At 40.0% G+C, this 23181-nt stretch overlaps 1 long non-coding RNA gene and 1 other non-coding gene across 20 annotated transcripts in view; both read left to right on the top strand.

The window, feature by feature from the left end:
- Positions 1–389: 389 nt before the first annotated feature.
- MIR8831 (microRNA mir-8831) lies at positions 390–534 on the top strand. The gene has a single exon (NR_128776.1). It is a non-coding gene; the product is annotated as a microRNA mir-8831 (primary transcript).
- Positions 535–11869: 11335 nt separating this feature from the next.
- Positions 11870–23181, top strand: part of LOC106559484 — a 29753-nt gene continuing 18441 nt past the window's right edge. For 2 of the 19 annotated variants that reach the window (XR_005366866.1, XR_005366865.1), the window contains exons 1-2: positions 14311–15717; positions 17736–17862. This is a non-coding gene — a long non-coding RNA (uncharacterized LOC106559484). The other 17 variants (XR_005366876.1, XR_005366867.1, XR_005366873.1 and 14 more) reach the window with 17 other exon arrangements.

The following is a 23181-nucleotide window of genomic DNA, read 5'->3' on the forward strand; positions in this document are numbered from 1 at the left end:
ATAGGTCAGATGAGGACAGATGTGAGGAGTGCTGTGGCCTACAATATATCAAGCAAGTCACTTTATGAAGAGACCACCACAGATTCTACTCCATAGAAGGAGGGAGATTCCACCGCAAACTTCCTTAAAGCCAGTGAGCCCCGCAAGGAAGAGGAAGACATCGAGGTAAGAGCATCTGTGAAAACACTGTTCTGACCCTGACTGGTCTCCCTGAACAGTGACCCTGTCATGCATGTCTCTGGCTTCCACCAATGGGTCTTCCATGCTGAAGGTGTTTCTTGAGCCCTCTCATTCCTGGTCAGCAAGGGCTTTGCCCACTCTGTAATGCACTCCATTAAGTGACAGATCAGATGGACCAGAAAGAAGGACCTATCAAGATCAAGACCTTTAACAGGAGATTAGAAGGCCAGTGCCATGTAATGACCACTTTGAGTGTTCGTTCTCTTTGTATGAGACTCCCCAGGGTAGCTCATAAAGTAGAGATGACTCTGTCAGACAATGGAGACCTAACTTTCTAGTTTCCCACCCCAGTTGCCACAGAACAAAAACCTCCTCCACATCAAACAGACAGATTAACTATACTAAGATTGAAATGCCTCCAGATCCAGTCTACAGTATATCTATCATAAAAGACAGTGAAAGATATGGATTTCATATCATTATGTGGAGAAGCACAACTTTTCTCTAAGACTACAGGCACCATCTCTACCTCATAGTGCCAAGAAATGAGAAGGCTGTCATTGTTGTAGGAGTACTGTAGGAGCAGCAGGGAACCCTTCACAATGATGCATGAGCCACTGGCTTCACAGGCATTAAAGACCTAGCAGTCAGAACCTCCAGTGGAGTCTCCTTCACGTTCATGTCAGATACCAGTAGAGATGGTCCATCTGTCCTCAGACCCAGCTGAGTCTTTTCCCGTGTCAAAGATCCTGGGTACCTAGGATTCATTTATGACTAGACAATATACTCATTCTTACAATGAAACATTTCACAAATAGATCATAAATGTCTCTTTCTGCAAGGACTTTTGCTGTTTCTTCACTTCTATCAATACAAGAGAAATGGGGTAAGGTTATCAGTAGAAAGAAGATGAGCAATAGCTAAGTGGGACAGAGCCTCCTCAGAGGTCTTGACACCTTTCTTTAGTAAATTATTCTGACTCTTTGAAAATGCTCATAAAATATGTCAAATGAAAGCATAAAGCCAACTTCTTCTCCCCTTACTGACTGACATTCTTATGTCCCCAGTTTGGGGATTCCCACATTTGGAGCACATAAAACGCAATTATGAGAAACCCAAAGCTGGTAGAGATCAAGGTGAGGAATATAGTAGTTAGGTGAGTCTTCTGAGTTTACTTAGGTTAAGATATGCCCTTGGTTGGAGGACAGAGGCCAGGAGGGAAAGGAGTGATAGTCCGAATGCCTCACACACCAGGAGGAGGAGGAGGAAGGCCAATGTTTACATTTCCATGTCATAACTCTTTAATATCATGACTTGTAAACTGGAAGCGCTCACTGAATTTGAGTTGTTACATTATAAAACTCATATTGGTCCTTCTTTTACTTAGGAACCTGGAGACTAGAGTATGGTACCAATCTTGACCCTCTAGGAGTACAGAATGTAAACAGAACTCAAGGCCAGAAAGGAAGGAGAGTTTGATTTTCTGTTACTGCTTCTCAGGTTATGGCCTCTGCAAATCCTTTCTATTTATATTCCAAAAGGAAAAGACCCAGTGATACATCATAGGTCAGATGAGGACAGATGTGAGGAGTGCTGTGGCCTACAATATATCAAGCAAGTCACTTTATGAAGAGACCACCACAGATTCTACTCCATAGAAGGAGGGAGATTCCACCGCAAACTTCCTTAAAGCCAGTGAGCCCCACAAGGAAGAGGAAGACATCGAGGTAAGAGCATCTGTGAAAACACTGTTCTGACCCTGACTGGTCTCCCTGAACAGTGACCCTGTCATGCATGTCTCTGGCTTCCACCAATGGGTCTTCCATGCTGAAGGTGTTTCTTGAGCCCTCTCATTCCTGGTCAGCAAGGGCTTTGCCCACTCTGTAATGCACTCCATTAAGTGACAGATCAGATGGACCAGAAAGAAGGACCTATCAAGATCAAGACCTTTAACAAGAGGTTAGCAGGCCAGTGCCATGTAATGACCACTTTGAGTGTTCATTCTCTTTGTATGAGACTCCCCAGGGTAGCTCATAAAGTAGAGATGACTCTGTCAGACAATGGAGACCTAACTTTCTAGTCTCTCACCCTAGTTGCCACAGAACAATAATCTCCCCTACATCAAATGGTCAGACCAAACATACCAAAACTGAAATGCTCCCATGTCCAAGACACAGTATTTCTTAGTCAAAAGAAAATGAAAAAAATATGGAGTCCAGATCCTGCAGTGTACCCTCCTTTTCCAAGACCATAGGCACCACCTCCATCCCTAGTGCAGAGAGAAGACTGCCATTGTTGAGAGAGTTTATCCCAGTGGCAGGAAACTGTACTGGAGATGTTCCCTATGTCCTAAGTGCCTAGGAACCCATCCATTGGTGAGAGCTACTCGTTTTGGTTCTGGTTCCATGGGATTATCTCCCCGAGATTATTAATTCTGGAAAACTGGGAATCCACCCTTTATGACTCATATGAAAACATGCATGTCAGTCTGAACAAGAAACATTTCATAAATGGGTTTGGATCATTCCTCTTGCCTCTATGAAGAGAGCAAATAAGATGAGGTTATCAACAGAAGAAGTCCTGAAGTTTGGTATTTGGAGTGATGTCCTTTGGTCTCAGACTTGAGGCCAGCAACTCAAATATAATCTATTTTATATAAAGGGATCAGGACTAGATCACAAGGTTGGCCTCTGACAAAGAAGTAATGTACAATAAATCTGGGCAGTCCCAACAGATGACAAGAATAGGTCCTTATATCTTAGAATCAAGGCTGAAATTCTTCAATTTCTGAATTGTCAGCAGAACCACAAAAGCAGTAAGGGCTCCCTCACATCTACCTGCTTCCCCTCTTACAAGATCAATGCCAAATCTTTTTGTTGGTAAAGGTAAAGTAACTTGGTAGTGTTATTAAAGCCAACCTTAAAAAGGGGAGGAATTAAAAACAATCAACAACTCAAGGAGCTCTGAGACTTGATGAGCAACTGCTCTACACACTTTCTTTAGAGGATGCTGAACATTATGGACTATATCTGTGTAACCTCACTGCTTTATCATTATCACCAGCTAGAAAGAACTAGCTACTTCTCCCCAGTTGGTTGCCTCCTTGAGCTTCCACCCAGTGACTGGCAGCTTTCAATTGTAAAAGAATCTAGGATTAGAGACCTAGAACAGTGGTCCAATTGACAGAGACAAAAAAGGAAATAGGTCAGTTTGTCTCAGAAACAGTGACTACAGAATGAGTCATAAGGTACAATAAAGGTATGTCCCTCATTCAGGTTCTAAGGGATTCCTTCTAAGTCTATTAGTAGCAGCAGGAAACAGAAGAGAAGATACCCATTTCCAACCCCTAAGAATAGAGGGTATAACTGCATTAAGAGCAGCAGAAAGATAAGGAACTAAGCAGAGAAGTAAGAAGAGAGAAGCAGAAACACAAGGATTTTATCAAGGGGAAAGAAGCAGTCAAGAAGTCAACTTCAGAATTTCTAGGGAGAAGTCTAAGCTGGACTATGACAGCCCCAAGGAGAAATGTTGAAGTCAGGGGCTACAGGGAGGAGGACAGGAAATGAACATTTATACAGCACTATATGGCTCATTGCCTGGGATAGAGGCAGCCTCCTGAGAGGAAGGTGCCAGAGGTACCTCCTCCTCTGCTTAACTTCTGCTTGCTCTTGGGGCTATATAGCCCCTATATAGGGGCTATAGTCCAACCAGAGTTAAGACCTAAGCAAATATCTCCACGGAGTACCCATCAAGGGGTAGATTCTAGAACCACAAGTATTCAACATGACTTTGATGATATCCTGTGAATGTACAAATTGTGGTAAATGTATTGCACAGTTTACCGAAACATGAAATACCCAGATTTTTATGAATCATAGGCTTGCATCTGGAGAGAGAGAAGAGAGGAGCAATGAAGAGAAGGTGGAAAATAAAAAGAAGGGGAAAGCAATTTCCCAGCAGTTACATGGGCTCCTCACAGGAGCAAGACATACCAACCCAAGCTCAAAATAGATTAGAACCTCCTGACCTCTCCAAGGTCACATGACAGAGCCCAGGCCTCCCCCCCCCCCCCCCAATTAATGTTTACAAGCCCAGAATGAAAAGAGAGGATTCAAAGGGCCTCTGCAGGATGAAGTAAGATTCTGGGCTTCTCTTTATATAATGGGGAATTTCCTCTGGGATAGGAAACCAAATGGTAGTGAATGAATGAATGACAATTCTTTTTTCCCAAACTCAAGAGCTGGTATGACTGAAGAGGGAGAAATAGACTTCTGCACAGGAGTTAAGCAGAATAGAGGGGAAAGAACACCATTCCCAAAGAAGTCATAGTCCCTCATAGAAGATCCATTCTCAGCTAGCTCTTAGGATAAGGTTATCCTATGAGGCTTATGTTGGATCAGACCAAGTCCTCCCAGCATTAAGGAATGCCTGGGGAAAGGGGTGATCTTGATTCAGCTCTGGGCATGTGGTCTCAAAAAAACTCATCTATTTAGTGGAGACCACTATTTCTGTGGACACTTACTAGGATATAGACTTAAAATCAACAGTAGAGGGCAGCCCCAGTGGCCCAGCGGTTTGGCGCTGCCTTCAGCCCGGGGTATAATCCTGGGGACCCAGAATCGAGTCCCGCATCAGGCTCCCTGCACAGAGCCTGCTTCTCTCTCTGTCTGTTCTCTCTCTCTCTCTCTCTCTCTCTCTTTCTCTCTCTCTCTCTCTCTGTTATGAATAAATAAAATCTTTAAAAAAAATCAACAGTTGAGACTAGCTTCCCAGAAGTGCCAACTATGTCAGAAGTGAGATAGACCATCACTGGAGACTTTCACTCGGCAGGGTTGGTCTAGAAAACATACAAATTTCTCAAAACCCTTTTGTCCTCTTGGTATCAAAACTAGGGAATGCCAATTACATCACCTTTGGGCAGAAACTGGAAAGCCCTGTCTAACTTTGACTCACATGATACTTTGGCCTCTGTTGACAAATGAAATAAAGAGGGAAGAATTAGGAGCCAGTCCCTTGGCATTGGCATCAAACTAGGACATCAGTCCTGCTCTTGAAGACAACATCTGACTTGGGCTAGTTGTCCCTGTGCAATAACCTTTGATATTTGAGAGGTCAAGAGTGGGGGTGGTAAAAAGAAATCATGTCATCCTTCTTTTATTGAACCCCATTTCTTCTAAGTATCTGTGACTTGACACAGAGAGCAGGGGAGGTCCAGAGATACAATGTTGAATATAAGGTCAAAATTAGTGCCTGATGTATGTCCAGAATTGGCCAATAAGATTGAGCTCTCGCCCACTTTAGACATTTTTTTTCCATTCTTGGCACTCAAGACTTACTAAAGTGACATCTTCCTGAGGAGCTGCTTCATCTCCCCATCCCAGGCCAGGTTACAATCATAGACAAACTAAGAAATACCATAGCCAAGCCCTTCTAATCTTCTCTCTTCTTAGGTGACCCACTACCTCTAAGAACCATGAATTACACCAAAGCTGGGACAGGTGCAGAGGAACCAATTGATACGTGGAATTCCTGAAGAGCCTGTCTTGGAATTCTCCCAGCCTAACCCAGAGAGCTAACCTTCTGTAGCAGTCAAGCCCATGACTGAGGATCTTTTGGGTGCCAGTATATAACGGGGCCTCCAGGTTCTCTTTTGATCCTGAGAAACTCTGTGGTGGAATGGGATTTATTTCTACCATAGGAGGAATTTACAAAGAATCAGCTTTTAGTTCATTATCTCAGGAGGGCACCTGTCAAGTCTAGAGCTGTTTTACAAAAGACTGAACAGCCAAAGAAGAAAGGGTCATGGGAAGAGAGACTCAAGCAAGATTGGTAAGCAGCATGAGGGATGTCAAGAAAGGATTTCTGCATTAGGCTGTTAGTTTCTGTGCCCGTGATCTGCATTGCTACACCCTTTGGACATATGGACACCATATCTTATTCATCAGCTGCTATTGTAGTTCTTTAAGTTTTCATTAATCTGTTCATGATTGTATGTCCAGTGGACAGGCCAGTTGAAAGTTGCTCATTGAAGGATTATTGTACCTAACAGGGCCCAGCTATTTCATGCCTAAGCCTAGACTGTGAACAGAAGTAGTTTTCAGTGAAAGAGCTCCAAAGAAGTTTCTGATTCTTACAGCCTTGGTAGGAAATGGATTTTACCTTCAGACCTAAAGTCTCAGCATTGGAAGCAAAAAGGATGACAAATCCATTTATGATAGCACACTGACACTGGGAAGAGTAGGAGCAGGGAGTACAGATGACAAGGCCATTCACTTGGGATGATTCCTAGTTTCTGGAAAAGGGCCCCGACCCACCAATATATCTTCCCGCATTCCCAGTGAGTGACGTTCCTTGACACATGACAAGGTTCATTATTCTTCCATGAGAGATCAAGTTTCTGGGGCAACTGGTCCTTTGTTAAGTACATTCATGTTTCGGTGGCAGATATGAGTCCCTTTCCAGGGAACAGCAAGTGACAAGGAAAAGAAGAGTGAGGGCAGAAGAACATGACCTGCCAGAAAAGGAAGAGAGTACAGAGAAGAGAGACCAAGGAAAAGGAAATATGGAGGCTTAGAAAATGTTTTCTCCTTAATTTTACTTGGACAATAATCAAAATGTCATACAATAAATTTTCTTGCTTTCTATGTTTTTAACATATATATTAAAACAAAAGTCACCAAATAGCAAAAATCATTCTAACCCTAAAAAATAGATATCTAATAAAGCTATTTTTGCAGTAAGTTAATATTTTTTTTTATAAAAACCATGTTCAGCACACGAGGACCCTACTGAGACAACTGTAGGGGTTCATAATACCCAAGGCATCAGGTCTAACCTCCTTTGACTCCAAATCTCATTTCCTCCCACTGCCCCCTCCCTCCTCTTGGACCTCCTTGTCTCTTTACTTGCACATCTTTATCTTGCTACTGAAGCAAAATAAATTTCCTCCTTTCGTTTTCCTTGCTAGCCAAAATCTTTACTGTATTAAAGTCTAACCAGGGGTTTTTCCTCTCCCTAGACCAATGTGGGTTATATCTCAAATCCAAATTCAATCTTGCTTCTTCTGATTTCTCCAAGCACTTCATTGATACCACCAAATTTGGCACTCCAGTTTGAAGAGCCTGTCTCCTGCTCTTCCTCAGTTTGGGGAGGTCCACCTACAGCAGAGAGCTGGACTTAAGATGAGAATGTATGTGTTCTGTCTTTACTCAGCCCACTTAAGTTGTGCTCTGAATCTGTTAGAATGTTCTGGCAGATACTGAACCCATTGTTATACTTCAGTGTGGGATACAGAAAAGATAATCCTCCCCTGGATGAGCTAAGACAAGGTGGTATCCATGGACCCACTCATCCATAGAAGAAATGCCAAATACTTGCAGTGGCATATCCATTTTTACACATGGCTAAATCACAATGGGCACCAGAGGGGAACATCCCAAGCTAGTGAATAAAGTCACTGAGTATATTCCAACTAGAGTGTGGAAATAAGCACACTCAAGACAAAGGTTGGCTTTGGGTACCACACATTCTAAGAACTGCTCTTCCTTAACACAAGCTTATGACTATAACTTTTTATTTAATAAGCTATTCAGTGGTTGCTGGAGACGGGAAGAGTTTGGGACATGCTTTATCACCCAGCATTCATTCTTAGATGACTGGGTTTCCAAAACTGTGCTGGGAAGACCTGGAACAAGTTAGTCCACATTTAACTGTACTGCATTATTGGTCTCCCACCAACAACCAAAATAAAACCACTCCGGTCTCACAGAGAAAGTCTGTTAAAGTTTCTAACCCAGAATGTCAACCAAAGGACATTGCTGTCTAGCCTTCTGTGAGGTTATTTTTAACAGTGAAAAGACTTCAAAAACAATGCCTCTATGCCTCTCTCCAACCTTTAAACCCATGCCCAAACAGATCCACACTCTACCTTTGCTATATTGCCAACTATTTTGCCACTATTTTGCCCTTTGCCCTATATCCCATAGGGCAAGAGTCCGTCGACTCCATGATTGTGGAGTTCTGAGCTCTGTTCATTTTTCTGCCACCCCACCCCCACCCCACTGGCAACAGATGTAGCTTTTTTTTTTTTTCATCTGAGCTCAACTCAGTAATGTCTTGTGTGAATTTTTAAAAATAAATTATTAAAGTGCTCTCAAGCTCATGCATCAAAGAAATGACCAAACATTCAACAGGGTGATTTCTGCTTGCAATCGTCTTCACCATAGTAAAGCTGCACAGGTTCCCTGGCAGGTAAGTCAGCAACAGTAGACCAATTAACCTTCCTCACCAGCATGATCACCATTACTCCTAAGATAGCAGCAGTGATTTTGCATCTCAGTGATCACCCTGAAAGCGTGTCTACATTCAGAGGACCTAAAAAGCAATTCTTCCATCCATCAAAGCTTTCCTCCTTTAAACAAAAATGCAATCCACATTTGCAGTTATACCGTGATGTAAATGACAAGAAATGAAGCAAATACTAGGAATCTACAGCTTCCAACACCCTCATCAACTATTCTTTTTTTTTTTTTTTTAATTTTTTTTTCTCATCAACTATTCTTAAAATGGAGAAAAGGGCAGGAAATCCCAATTCAAGATTTTGAATATAGCAAAGAAAGCTAAAGAACAGAGGAGACACGTTCATATCAACCCTCCCACATGGATGCATTGATCCTTCTAGTGGGCATACTCCACAAAAGGGTGCACATGCTACAGATGTGATATCAACAGTAGTTATAAATTGCCTCCTAGACTTATTACTTATTCAAAATGCACCCTCTTTGCCCTAAACATAAAAGTAAATGGATAAAATACAAATAGAAGAACTCAATTCCATCCCCCCTATAGCTCTGTTTAAAATGCATGTAAAGAAATTAGAAAAAAAAATCACTAGGGAAAAGCAATCCCAAAAGGTCAGCTGCAAGGTAATATTCATATAGCTATTAATGTAACACAAATTTAAGGCTAAGAGGAATATCCAAATGTCGTTTGGAACTAAATTCCTTTCTCTTCACCTGAAAATGCAGTATAGCAAATAAGAAAATTTTTTGTTGCTAATACAGGATAGTAAGTTTTTAAAGTCCTATGTCATTTTTTTTGCAGACACACAGCATGTGATACCCAAGTGGAATACTCTAAGTTTTCTTTACCAGATACCACACTAAATTCTTTTTAAATTCTTGTTTTTCCACTACTATGAAGTTTTATAAAGTCACGCTTTATAATAGAGAATTATTATATTATTAATAAAAGTGATTTTTATTCTGACCTTGAGTTCACTAGGAGGCCAAGAATGAAGGCCAGGAAAGTATCACATGAGAAACGTGGACCATCTAAACAACAGGATACGTGATGTTTATATCCTCATAACTGGAGGATATAAATAAAGGCTGATCTTATTCCTACCCATTCTGGTTCTTTCTCCTTGTTCTACTTAGAGAAATGCATTTCAGAAAGCACTACAAAAGAAGTCTGTTCCCCACCCCACCCCCCAATCACACACATACACACACACACACAACACATGCAAAGTGCACACAATAAAAGCCCATATCCAAAGACATGTGACTTCCACAAAAAGACACACAGCCCCCATACACAACCTTAAACTTCATCCAAAAACTGAAATTTCTGCCCAAGTTAGGATCAGTCTTTGAGAAAATAGTATTTGTTAGTGATCCAGAACCAAGTGTAAAATCAACTTGGAAAAAAGGGACAAAGAGGCTTCTGAATTAGAATATTGTAGAGATACCAAAAGGGGAGCAGAGGGACACAGGAAATAATTCTTTCTCAGGATTAAGATTTGGTCAGCAGCATGGTGGACCAGGTAAGGAAGCCAGGATGTGGGAGCCAGACCCGCCATGAGAAGAAAACACAAGATGGGAATTTCCCAGCTGTAGGGAACAGAAAGACACATAACCATAGGAGGCCCACTGGCCAGCTACAGGTGAATGAGCCAGCATGGGGGCAGAGCACTGCATCATGGGAGACTGGCAGCCTAGTAGCAAAGGGTGGGCACTTAGCTATGGTGACTGAGGCCCAGGGTCAAGACTCCCATGTCCCAAGGGTGTAAGAAGATCCTGGCAGATCATGATAATGCGGAACATGAAGGTTACCCAAGAATTAGGGATTAGGGCAGCCACCTGTTACTGGAATGTGGACACAAGGCATAAGTAATGGGAGGAACACAATGAGCCACTGGCTCTGAGCAGTAGTTGACTTAAGGCTGAGCTATTAACCTTGAACTCAAAAAACACTGAGTAGTAGTTCCAGGCTTAATCCCCAAGGCTGAAGGGCAATGGAGTTACTAAAATAATGACTGCATAATTAATAGCACTGATCATAAGAAGTACCCAGATCATAAGAATAACTAGGATAGTCCCTCTTCCCCTGCCATTTACCCCCATGCACCTTTTTAATGTTTATATGCAACAAATATTTATTGAAGTCCTGCTATGTGTCCGATGCTGTGGTGGTGCCATATATTCAATCTCAAACAGGACACAAACTCTACCATTGATGGTCTAATGAAGGAGGTCTCTCATGGCTAGGGACTCCATCTCTGTTGTGTCTCTGATCTGACCTTCATAACACAGGCCCCCATTACTGTCCCTGTGGCTTAAAAGGTAGGACTTTTTAGGTGTGATGGTGCTTAAGGAGGGAAGGAATCTGCCAGACCTGAATCTTGGCTCCTTCTCTTGAGTAAAAGCTGTGAGTGTGTAATGGAGTGGCCACTAACCCTGAAGCCAAGGCTGCCATCACCTCATCTCAGTCATCACTGTTTGGGGCAGCCTCGAACCCTGTCAGGATGAGGTGTGTCCTAATTGGTCTCCCAGGTGGAGGGTGGGCAAGGGCTGGTAAGGGCCAGTTAGGGTTATACTTGTTGCTACAACAGGACAGAGTAGGCCAATCAAAAGATTGACCAGGACTGGGTCAAGAATGCAGAGTAAGTCATGTGCTCATCATCCTGGTAGGATGGCTTCCAGGAGGATGGCTAAGAGGGAAGAAGAGCTCAGAAAGATCAGCTTCTTTAGAAAGGCAAAGCCATGTGAGTATTCAGTCAGGGTCTTGGCAGTTGGGCCTCTCTTTCCATGTGGAACCTCTTCAGCCCCAAAGATTCTAAACCAACTGCACTAAAGTCCCTTAGGAAAGAGCCCTTCTCAGCAAAGACCTGCCTCCACTGTCACTATTGGCATTGGGAAACTATGGTCTCCGGGCATATCAGTGACTTGTGTGACATGGTAGCTAATCAGCTGGGCCTCCTTCAGGAGGAGACTGACAGGGCTGAGAAACACACTTCCTGTATATTCTGCTCTCACTTTGCCTGTTGAAAATTCAGAGGACAGAACTAAACAACCTGAAATAAACGTATGGCTGGAATCCCAGAGCAACGACGCCACAAAAGAGGGCATTGGGGGCCAGTTTGGGGAGAGGAAGAAACATGTACCAATCTCCTACAGATGTTCACAGAAGCAGAAATTCAAAATACTGTCTCAATCCACTACAGCCACTTGCTCTGTGTGCAGATACATGTAGTGTAATTTAGAAGCCAACAGATTTGCTTTCCTTAATTCTTATAGTCTAAGTTTAATAAGGCAAATAACAAACAAAAACGAGATTTCCAATTTTTTTTTTTTACTAAAATGTAATTGTACCTTCTTGGCAGCTTTTTTTTTTTCATTTGACTAATACTTTTGAAATAGTCCTGACATTAATTTATAGTTGATAACCATTTTTGAGTAATCGTCTTAAGAAAGTTTCCTTTGTGCTACTGTTTGCCATCAGCCAAGTCCCTTTCAACAATATGCTTTTGGCCACAGAGGAGTTTATGAGCCAATAAAAAATATCCTCTCTATAAATACGTTCAAACCACTCCCAGTCCATTTTATGTTTCAGGTTTCCTAAACTTAGGAGTGAAAATGTTTCTGAAGATTAAAGTTATCATAAAAACTGAAGCCATGTTAAAATACAAATCTGGCTCCTGTGCTCTATGACTTGCTACAAAAATTGTCTCATGATCCAGGTTCAGGTTGAAATCTGAAGTGAAGGAATACCTACGTCCAAAGAAGCTTTCTTCTGTTTCCCCATACAGCGAAAGGTCAATTTCTCTGCAATACTTAACACCTCAATCTATGAAATCATGGGGTTTATTTCCAGGACACTAATGAAACTATTACGTTAAGGAAAGGTTGTTTCCAACAGGAAAGCCTACGTGAAATCTTTCCACAAATAGGCCAATTTCTTCATTGGTCAGAGCACTACTGATTCATTTCTGTCTCAGGGCCTTTGCTGTTTGCTCTCATAATATGGAATGCCCTCTGCCTTGGTCTCCTGCTGAGACCAAACCCAATTTCAACCCTCAAGGCCTAGCTTAAGATGTACCTTCTCCAAAAAAATTATCTTGGTCTTCATCAACCTGTTCTCCCCCTCTTGTGTCTACCCCTAAACCTGCTCAAATACATTTCTCATGGCAGGTGATATCTCACAAAACAGCATTCAGTGCAGAAAAGTGCTAGAAATAAAGAGAGCCTGATGAAGGTCTCAGATTCCTGACAGTGGAAAGTAGCACAGTGCAGCTTAGGTTCATGTAGTTTTTGGGAAAAAAACGGACCTGCACACGACCGAATCTTTGCTCTGACACTTACTAGCTATGTAATCTCAGGCAGATTACTTTCCTTTCCTGTGCTATAGTACCCTTAGAAAAATTGCATGTTGCCACATTAACATTGGTAGAGGCAATGGTCACTTTTCTAAACACTGGAGCTACAAAGATGAGTAAGATCGAGCCCCCATCTTCAATAAAGCTCATCATTCACAGATAAGTTATTTGCAATAGTTTCAGGTTCTTTGAGGGAAACGGTTATTTGCAATAGTTTTAGGTTCTTTGAGGGAAATGGTTAAGTGGTTTGTGGAAGGGCAAACTGCAAACAGTAGGGGAGAAAGAGTCTGAAATGATTCCAGAATTGCAGACCTGTACTGCAGGCTGGAAAATCTTGACCCAAATTTCTAGCTAAGGAGACAGATAAAGGTACAGATAGAAATGGGTGACTGATTTGGGGAATGGGGGCCTCCGCAGACCACAGGTACATCTCACAGACACCTGATGCCAACCTCAAAGTCCTGCAGCTTCCTCTTTTACAAGCCTACTGAGTCTACTTCCTCACCCCACCCCTGGCCCTCTTGACTTCTAAGAAAGTTCACTGGTAAGTTGTACAATAAGCTAGGTTTGCTAGACCTAGGCAAACAGTGCACACCATTCATAAGGACACTCCTTATGCATCTTTTTTCTTGGTCATGCTTAACTTTTAAAGTTAAAACTAGTTTAGCTTAAGATAACCCATGTTTCTCTTGACCATTCCTCCAAGATTACAAATGTCCAACTGTCCTCTGAAGCTGCCCAGGCAGAGCAAGGCAGCCTGGTCCGTTACAATTGGAGGCTGGTACTTCCACATTCTGAACCAGTAACTGTCACCCAGGCCCAGCCAGAATCTGCTCTGTGGAACCCCCAACCTCTTCCTTGCCACCTCACACTCTGAGCATGCTCACTACAAATTAGGATAGTGATTCCTCAAATAGTCCCTAGTTTATAGAGACCAAAAAAAATTTAATGCATGCATTTCCTTTCATCCAACAATCATAGAAATGTATACTAAGGAAATAAGCAGAAATGCACATAAATAAATGACTGCAAAGATATCTTTTGAGGCATTTCTTTAGATTGGGGTAAAACAGAAAATGCAGGGACATTCTGAATGCAAAACAACTTACGGCAGTATTTCAACAAATTGCCACATATTCACAAAAGGGAACATTACATAGACCTTTAAAATACTGTAAAGATGTTTTGATGGCATAGGAAAGTATTTGAAATAAATTCTAATTAGTGGGGAAAATGATAAAAGAACTACATATAACTTCTCATTTTTGTAACATACACGCACATATATGCCTTATAAATATAAACAGACACATACATACACACATATATCCAAAGAAAAATAACTTGGGAGGTTATTACTATTATCTCTAGGAGGAGATGACTAAGTAATTTTAAATGATATTTATTTTCTTCTTTGTGCTTTTCTGTATTTTCCAATTTTCTTTGAATTTTTTTGTATTCAGGAAAAAAAAAATCTCAAAATAAAGGGAAATGGGCCATGAAATAGGCCATGACTTGAAGGGAAGAAACCTGTAGGGATGATATGTATGCCACGGAGCATTTATTCCTTCCATACTTCAGGGGATATTTTTTCTTGCTCGAACACTAAGATGGCCAGTCTTTCTCTTACCGCAAAATGCCTGACAGCTTGGATTTCAAAGCTTTTCTTTAAAGCTCAGAGCTTCTCTCAATAAAATCTATATTCCTCCATGCCTAGGCAATAAAGGACCACAAAAATCTAGTTGGTATTTGGAAACCATCATTTCTCTTTCCTTTATACTAACTGAATTAACTTTTGCCAAAAGACAAATGATCTGACTGGATCACTCAGTTCCTTATTCTTTGATTTAATTAGGGATTAGATGGTAATAGACTGGAAATAAATTCTCTTTTCATTGACCTAAATTAACTTTGCTTTTGAAATATGGCATAGCCTCAACAATTATCTGAAAGGAAATATATATATATATATAATAACCCATCACATGCAGAAAACTATACCGATCCAACCATTTAAACATGTCTCATTAACACCATTTGTAATAAATCCCCCTTAGCCTTTGAGTAATGTAAGCCATTTCTGTCTGTAAGAGATAGAAGTAAGGAAAGGTGGTGGAAGGAATTCTCTTCCCAGAAAGTGTTTTTGTGTAGGAATCTATTTTTGTAGCAAGATCGTTTTTTGGCCAAGTATCGTTCCCTGTATGACAGACCTACTCCCCCCCACACCCCGTGTGCCTCTGTCCCCAGCAATACAGCATGTACACAGTGATGGGATTTCTCTCTCTAAAACACGCTTTTGGCCCACTCATCTTTCCTCCACCTCTGACATTTGTGTAGAAAGTCAGGGTTTGCCAAAGCCTTTCACATAAAAGATGTTATGAGATCTTTATAAAAACTCTTGATAGAATTTTACCAATGGAGAAACTAAATTCAGAGAGATTAATTTACTTGTCCAGATTCCTGCTAGTAAGGAGTGATTATCAGATGAACACTTCAGTTTTCTAACCTGCGATTCAGTGTTTCATCTATCAATAACCCCGATAATACCATATGTTTGTCCTGTTGAGTTTTAAGATATTTCTCACATCCATATGCACTTCCCCACTTTCACACACTGCCTCTCGATAATGATGCATGTGCTGTTGTGTACCATAATTTCAAATTCATTCTAATGAAAACCATTATTGGAGGACGGCACAGAGGACACTGCCTAGAACAAGCCAGCATGTAGACATTCAACCATTAAAGCTCTCTGGGCAGGACATACTTCATTCTCCGTAACTGTCTAATATCCTAGAGAGCTTCATGTGCCTGATCTTGTCTCCATGCAAGGCCTTGTTCTCCCAGGACTTGGCTCCTTTTTTTCAGTTCTGACACTGGTATGCCACTTACTGAGATAGTTGGTCTGACCTCTAGCAGCAGTTACTTTGCTGTCTTATAATAGGCTATTTGTGGATTTGTATTAATCTCCCCTACTCTCCACTCACTCACCCTGTAGTCTGCCCACATCTTACTACCTGCACACATACACACAAAGACGCCCTAGACTATAGTTGCCCTGAGAGGAGATAGAGGTCTTAGTATTCTTGCTATATCATCACCCCATTGCCAACAGATGCCTAAAATTTTTTGCTGTACTACGTTGATCACTATATTTTTAAATTAATTTGAGTGCCTACTAGAAAGTACAGCTATGTAGTTATAGTTGAATATTTTATGACCCACGCTTTCCCCTACCTGCCTCTACTTTCCTTTTTCTTGCACCACAAATCCTTTCATTTATTTTAATAGCTTTTAGCAAATAACTTCATATTTTATTTCATGGGGCAGTGATCATAAGGTCTCTAACTTGTTTCAACCTAAGACTCCAAGATTTGAATTAGTCTGGGAAAAGTTTGGGAAATCACTATTTATTTATTCTCTGCTTCCCACATAATTTCTCTAGGCAAAATATCCTCTAGTCTTTAAAAAGTGTATTCACTTCTAAATGAGAACACAAATTTCATTTTCCTAGGTCAAACTAGCCCAATTCAATATTCTTTGTTGTTATGCTCAATTATAAAATGGAAAAAATGGAAGAAAACACAGTTTTATTGTATAACATAATAACATGAGCCAGGTTATAAAATATTGTTTATCATGTCCTTCTAATCATGTTTTCAATATTTTTTAAGAATATCTTGGCAATATTTAATTTTGTTAGTAAAACATACAATCTAGATTATTTCTTTTTTGAAATGTAGATGGATCTGGTAGCTAAAGTGTCTTAGAAGGTAAATATTACATTTAAAGTCATGTTATAGGACTAGGGAAATAATCTCTTTGATATAGGGCCCCATATTTTAGACATCACAATATAGGGCTGGCGAGGGACAACTTCAAGAGTGATGTTGGCATGTGTGCTCCCCCACAATACACACTCACTCACGCACTCACATATCTCTAGGTAGGATGCAATTCTGTTACAAAACATAGATAAAACATTTAATGCAAACTGTAAAATGTTTAGCCTATAATTTTCATTAATTACTCTCTCCAATAGAGAGTGCTGCTGGGAAATTAAAACATAAAAGCAATGCTTTCTTTGCCTTGTATTTATTGAGCAAGAAAAAGAAATGGAACAATAAGAGATACACTAAGGAAAAGTTCCCTATTAAAGGCATTATTTTAAATGTGCCTCCTCGTTCCTTGTGAGCCAGATCTTTCCCTGAACAGAGAATAAGCCCAGCCCACTCGCCTATATATGTTCTCTGGCTTTCACCAACAAGCCTTCACATATCTAGGCCTGCTTTGCCACAGCCTTTATTTTAAAATAGCTAAATTCATTAGGGATTTTGGGAGGAAATCATGTCACATTGAGACAATTAAGTTTGTGGTTTCTAAAAATAAAATGAAGTAAGGATAAATGTGTTGGCAATGAAAAAAGGGTTATCTGCAGCATGAGATTTCAAAGGTCCTAGCCTGAAAGCTATGAACTCTAATTATATTCTGATTTTCACGCAGGAAAATCCACCTTTTCCCTTGTGTTTCACTTATACTCTCAAATTGAAGTATTGTGTACATAGAATAAACACTGAGTTCTCTGAAGTAAAGGTATTCTTAACAGTGCTTAAGAAACTATTAATACGTTCTACCCCTTCCCCAGATCACTGGTTGCAGGCCCTCCTATGCCCTGGTGCCCTTCAGCATCTTTACAACTCGGTCTTCACATCTTCTAAACATCTCTGTCAAGTTTTCCTCCTGGCCATGATTGATGTGTTTTTTTTGTGTGTTTTTTTGTTTTGTTTTGTTTTTTGTTTTGTTTTGTTTTGTCCCAGAGGCAAAGAGCCAGTTACATATTCCTTTAAATTTTTATACCATTCTGGGGCCTTGACTTTTTTTTTTTTTTTTTTATCAGAATGTCCGAATTTCCTCATTCTTTGTGGAATTACAACTTCTCCTTGGCTTCAAGAACTTTTCGACCCTCCAAAGGAACCTGCCTCCTTCCTCAGCATCCACTGGCCAGTTCGGGTTTTCATTTGTTGGTAATATTGCCTTTTGCTTGATGTTCCTTGTAATCTCCTTGTGAAGAGAATATACACAGAACTAAGATAAGCCCCTTTCTTTACAGATGATGAAGTAGTACAAATGGTTTGAGAATCTTAAAGACTTGGATTCAGATCATGGTTCTCAAGTACCAGCAAACTGATGAGCCCTTCTGAACCTCACTGTCCTCATCCTTAGAATGGGGGTCCCAGTGTGTACTTCATAGTGCTATTGTGAGGATTCAATGAGATTGCACCTATAAAGACGTCAATACACTTCCTGGCATCTCCTGGGTACCAACATAACCTTTCTTTTGCCCTCATAACTTTTTAATTAAATATTTTATCAATGATCACACACTTCAGGAGTTAAGTCACTCATGCTCCCTATCACTATTTGGAAAATCCTCAGAATGTACTATTAGCCTTCCCTAACTTTATCTCATATACATTTCAGGCAGATTATAAGACTATTCTCACTGATGGTTAAGACACAACATCTTGCTCACCTCAGTAAAGAAACATCATGGTTTCTGGGTTTTAAATACCCTCTTCTACTACTTCTTTTCCCAAAGTTGGGTCAAGTGCAAACATTTTAAACTTGAATTCAGCACTTTTCCCAAGCAAGGCAATCAGTATATACCAATACCAACTTGGCATACCTGTGCACAATGTGATATTCAATATAAAAAGTGGGTTATAAGAAGCAACGAATCAGAAATTGTAATAAAGTCAGGAGGGGAAGAAATTCTAATGGCATTCAGGACCAAAATTGAGCTGTCCAAATCTATTGTTTATATGTGGGGTTAATTTCACCAGAACTGCTTGCTCAGCTTAACATAAATCCAGGAGGGAAAAAGCCACTTTCACATGAAGAAATATGAACTGGAATTCATAGATACAGCAAGAAAAAAGTTCAGCTCTCATCTGTCTACATGAGCAAAATTATTTCACTAATGTTTCTTCTGATTCATGGTTTCTAGTTTCTGACAATTTTAGATAGAGATCACAAAAACTAAAGGGTCTCTTTTGCACCAGAAGAGATCAAGCAACGTGCTCTTCAGATTAGGCTGAAGGATGATGCCTGAGTCACTGGTGTCTCCAAAGATGAATGCTACAAACTTTCAAGTTTGCCCCCAAATGCTGGCCCTTTTAGGTGGGGTGGAACCAAGATATTTAGAGATCTCTATAAAGAAAGCAGGAGTGTGCAGGAGTGTGCAAATTCTTTCTAATAAGTTCTGTGTATCACTGTGCTTTAGATTTTTTGAGTTCTCAGTGCAGGGAACACAAATATGATACAGTGAGGCTAGGCATTCAAAAAGGATGCTGGACATTCTCCTCACCATACCCTGCCTTCCACTCCTCTATCTACCTTCTTTGACAGTTCAAACTATTTAAAAAATTAATACACTTCTAATTCTATGGTAATCTTCCCTGAGCTGGAATACACATTCTTAGATTGGGAAAGGCTGCCTCAGTCTAGCAACAGATTTTCCCAGATGTCAACACCCAACAGGAATTCCCAGTAGAAAGAATGGGGAGATTTCCTCCTGGAGCAGCTATTTCCCTAAAATGTCCTATTGAAATGTCCTTGGTTATGGTGAGCCACAGCCAACTGTTGATTTTGGTTACCAGTTTCAGTTTTGACCTATTGAGTTGTAGAAAAGAAGTGCCTTTCTTCCCTATCACAGCTCTTGAAAGTCTTCAAGTCTCCTCCTAGGTTTATTTTGTTCTTTATTAAACAGGATACTTTTATTCCTTATATTCAATCCATTCAAAAAAATCACAGTTCTGTGCAACTACCAAAATATGGCATTGATATCTTGAGTAGCACCAAGGAAATCTATCTGCAGGGAATAGATAGCTCTAACCATTTCTTCTGTATAAATATTGTTTTCCAGTGCATCTGAAATGTAGATCCATTTGTAGATGTCCAACAAGAATACAAATACTAGAAATACTCTTCAAAAGAATCAACTTTCATCAAGTTAAGCTTTATTCTCATTAGCAGATATCCAAAAAGGAAACTTCCTGTTCTTACTTGACACTCACACTATCCAAATATAAAGCTGTTCTACAGGCCAGATAAGTCAGTAGGTTAGTAATCATGAGTTGTGGGGTCTACAAGGGAATTCAGTGCAGTGAAAGACTTAGATCTATCAGGGGTGAACTTAAACCACAGCTATACATTAATGCAACTGTTGTAAATTAATGGTTTCCCTTAAAATATGATCAATTTTATAGAGTGGCATCATAGATTCTGAAGCCAGATGTACTATGTATTCATGTGATAATGGAAGATGAATGTTTTCTGCATATATCATCATGAATATTTGGATCTTTGTGAACAATTGTTCCCTTTGTTTTCGAGTTTATCAAAGCCAAAATACCTAATCCATTCTTTCAGCAAAGAAACAGATTTTGAATTATTATTGACTGATTTTTTTTTTACAAATGCTTAGGTTTTTCTTTTCTTATTCCATAAGTCAAGATAGTCTGTAGTCTTACCTGCACCAAAAAGGATAGAAAGTGGAGATTAAAGATACTGACATGCAGCTACTAAAAAAAGCAAAGAGAAGACTTGCTTCTTGAAAACAATTTGGCACATTAATTTTCCACAAAGTTCCCATCAGATGTCATCAAATTCAACACACTGTGCAGATGGGAAAGACTGACTATTGAAACAATTAACTATTGTGAGTCATTTCCTCAATCTGCTTTTGTTTTAGCCAATATGTCAAGTGGTGACAGACACTGTTATATTTCACAAGCTCTACTGTCTTCTTGGAAACAGCATAATACAATTGACATAGCGCAGCTTGATAGATCTGCCAAACTAATGGTGGGGCTCCTTTCCTTCTACTTTTCAATGCCACAATCTAAAGATATTATCTAGAACCTACTCAAAAAAGAAGAGCACAGAGTCCATTTTACTCTCTGAATACTCCCACTTAATCACCTGCAGGCTCTTAGTTTCCCAGTATCTTTGAATTGAGGCTAAAACGAATATGGTAAAAAAATTTTATTTATTCACTCTCCACTATCTCAGGAAAATACTGTCATGGACCTTGAGTTTTTCTGAAGTTTGCCACTTGCTTCAGCCTGGTCTAAAAGTTTATTACTTTAGATGACCTACTTGACCACTTTAGGTGTTAAGATGATCAAAAGCCCTAATCTAACTAAAACATTTTCTAATCTTAGCTGCATGATTTTACAATTTGTATGTATCATGTCACTTGCATGTCTAAGGAAAGTGGAGGGAAACCATGAGAAACCAACAGTTACATGAAAAAATGCTCAACATCACTCATCATCAGAGAAATGCAAATCCAAACCACAATGAGACATCCTTCACACCTATTAGAAAGGTTATCATCAAAAAGACAAGAGATAACAAGTGTTAGCAAGGATGTGGAAAAAAGGGAACCTGTGTGCACTGTTGGTAGGAACATAAATTGGTCTAGCCACTGTGAAAAACAATATGGAGGTTTCTCAGAAAATTAAAAATAAAATTATTATGCGATCCATCAATTCCTCTTTGAGGTATATACCCAAAGAAAATTAAAGGGAGCACCTGGGGTGGCTCAGGTAGTTAGGCCTCTGCCTTTAAATCAGGTCAGGATCCCAGGATCCTGGGATTGAGCCCCACATTGCAATGGGACCCCTGCTCAGCAGGGAGCCTGCTTCTCCCTCTCCCTCTGCCTACAGCTCCCTCTGCTTGTGTTCTTTCTCTGTGTCAAATAAATAATAAATCTTTAAAAAGAAGAAGAAAAGAAAAACAGGACCCTGAAAAGATTTCTGCACGCCTATGTTTATTTGTAGCATTATTCACAAAGCCAAGATATAGAAACAACCTAAACTATTGTCAACAGATAAAGACAATGTGCTACATATATACAATGGAGTATTACTCAGCCATTAGAAAGAAGGAAATCCTGTCATTTGCTACAACACGGATGGAACTTGAAGTCATTATGCTATGTGAAATAAGTCAGAGAAAAATGCTGTATGATATTCCATATATGTGGAATCTTAAAAAAAAAAAAAAAAGCTGAATTTGTAGAAACAGTATAGAATTGTAGTTACCAGGGATGGGACGGGGGTTGGGAGTAACGGGAAGATGCTGATTAAAGGATACAAATTTTCAGTTAGAAGATGTGAGGACCTAATACATAGCATTGTGAATATAGTTAACAATACTGCACCATATACTTGAAAGCTGTTAAGAGAGTAGATCTTAACACCACACACATACGCATACACACACACACACACACACACACACACACAAAGGAATACTGTGATACACTGGGGAGGTTAGCTAATGCTGTAGGGGTAATCATATTGCAATATATGAATATACAAAATCAACATGCTGTACATCTTTTTTTTTTAAGATTTATTTATTTATTCATGATAGACACACAGAGAGAGAGGGGGAGGCAGAGACACAGAGGGAGAAGCAGGCTCCATGCCGGGAGCCCGACGCAGGACTCGATCCCGGGACTCCAGGATACCGCCCCGGGTCAAAGGCAGGCGCTAAACCACTGAGCCACATGCTCAGGGATCCCCAACATGCTGTACATCTTAAACTTACCCAGTGCTATATGTCAGTTATACTTCAATAGAGTTAACCTAAACAAGTGGCCATCCCAGATAGTTCAAAGGCAAAACTGACCCAAGATTAGACAAAATGTAGCAGCTAGAATGCAAGAAAAAACTAATAGTTGGGATTATGGCAGTGATAGAAAGACTGACCAAACTTGACAGGACCTTACTTGGCAAAATACAACCACACTGACCAACCTCAAACACTCTTACTATTCCTGGCAGTCATACTACATTTCGCTAATACATTTACTCTCCATTCTTATAGATGACTTTTCCCACCTCAGCTCTTTTGAAACCTCTCTAACACCTTCTTTCCCATCCATTCTGATGACATGGCTTCTTCATTTGAAAAAACTTAAGGTAACCAGAAGACAACCTCTGTGGATTTCTACTACTGCATCTACCTACCTACCAACTTCTGCACCCAAATAGTGTGGTTTTCTACCTGTGAACATACTCTCCATGTACTTGCATAAAACTAACCCCTCTATTTGAGCACTTAGTCTTTTGCCTCCTCAAAGACATGGAACCAACAATTGACTCACCTTCTTCTGTATCATCAAACTCCCCTTTCTACTGGGTCTTTTCCCTTTTCATACAAATGCGATCTTAATTTTCCCATATTAAGGAAAAGATTATATATATATATAATCTTTATATATATAATATATATTATATGTATATTTTAGAGACTAAAGAATCCTAACC

This window comes from Canis lupus, chromosome 11 (assembly GCF_011100685.1).
Source record: "Canis lupus familiaris isolate Mischka breed German Shepherd chromosome 11, alternate assembly UU_Cfam_GSD_1.0, whole genome shotgun sequence".
NCBI classification, from domain to species: Eukaryota; Metazoa; Chordata; class Mammalia; order Carnivora; family Canidae; genus Canis; species Canis lupus.